At 43.9% G+C, this 1,052-nt stretch overlaps 1 non-coding gene across 1 annotated transcript; it reads left to right on the forward strand.

Annotated features, from left to right (window-relative positions):
* The first annotated feature begins 494 nt into the window (after positions 1 to 494).
* Positions 495 to 566, forward strand: TRNAQ-UUG (transfer RNA glutamine (anticodon UUG)). Its single transcript has one exon. It is a non-coding gene; the product is annotated as a tRNA-Gln (tRNA).
* Positions 567 to 1,052: the final 486 nt, after the last annotated feature.

Below are 1,052 nucleotides of genomic sequence, written 5' to 3' on the forward strand. Positions count from 1 at the left end.
GTTCACGACGGCCATTCTGTGCAGTGCTGCTGTGACGGTGTCTTGGTATACTGCTGTGGGGGGCGGGGGCGCAGTGCAGCCGTGCAGTGAGGGTCAGGCTCTACAGTTGTGCACTAGACATTTGTAGCGCTGCGGCCCCTCTACTTTGCAGTAACAGTGTCAGTGCAGTTCTGCAGTATCTCAAGGAACAGGGCGCCTGTTTCATCACAAGAACCTTCAAAAGGTTTCTAAGCACTAGAAGTGTGCAGCAATGAAAGGGTTTGGGTCAAAGGACGTTTTGAAACCGTATGTGACCGCTTAAAAAGAACACAGGCAGGAGCTCTGGATGTCTGTAGGGATCCTTGTAAAAGCGCCTTTTTATACACCTCGAGCTTTGTTATAAATGCGAAAGTAAACATGTTAAGAAGACTCTCGGTGACTGGAAAGATGACTACATCGGTATAGACCTGCACTGAAGACGGACGTGGCACAGGCGGTGATAGCGTCAGACAGGTGGTTCCATGGTGTAATGGTTAGCACTCTGGACTTTGAATCCAGCGATCCGAGTTCGAATCTCGGTGGGACCTGTAACTTTTAGCCTCTTTACAAACTTTCAATAATCTATTACATTATTAATGTTTACAGACTTGCAATAATATTACATTATTAATGTTATGGTGAATTCACATTTGTGGCTGAGACAGTCTCTGTACAGAGGACTCACCGTCCTGCTGCCAATGTTTCTGAACAGATAACACTTTAAACAGATTGATTTAAATCCCTCCGTCTCTCACTCCAACATGCAGGGGTTGTCTCTTCATACATCGGACCAAACGGATAATTTACATACAAATAACATACATGGAATATGATTGTGCAAAGTGTGGCGACTTTCTTGAAACGACATCTGTATGTTCTGTCAGTAGAATTTTGGGGAAGTAAATTCAAAATTTGTTCTCTGAATTAATCTGAGCGGGACAGCCATTTGACCCAAATTATATAAAATACATTTATTGGTCAAGGACAAGATACATTTGATGGTGGCACTGGAGAACACTCAGCATCATGGTGAC

Source organism: Triturus cristatus, chromosome 4_1 (assembly GCF_964204655.1).
Source record: "Triturus cristatus chromosome 4_1, aTriCri1.1, whole genome shotgun sequence".
Taxonomy (NCBI): domain Eukaryota; kingdom Metazoa; phylum Chordata; class Amphibia; order Caudata; family Salamandridae; genus Triturus; species Triturus cristatus.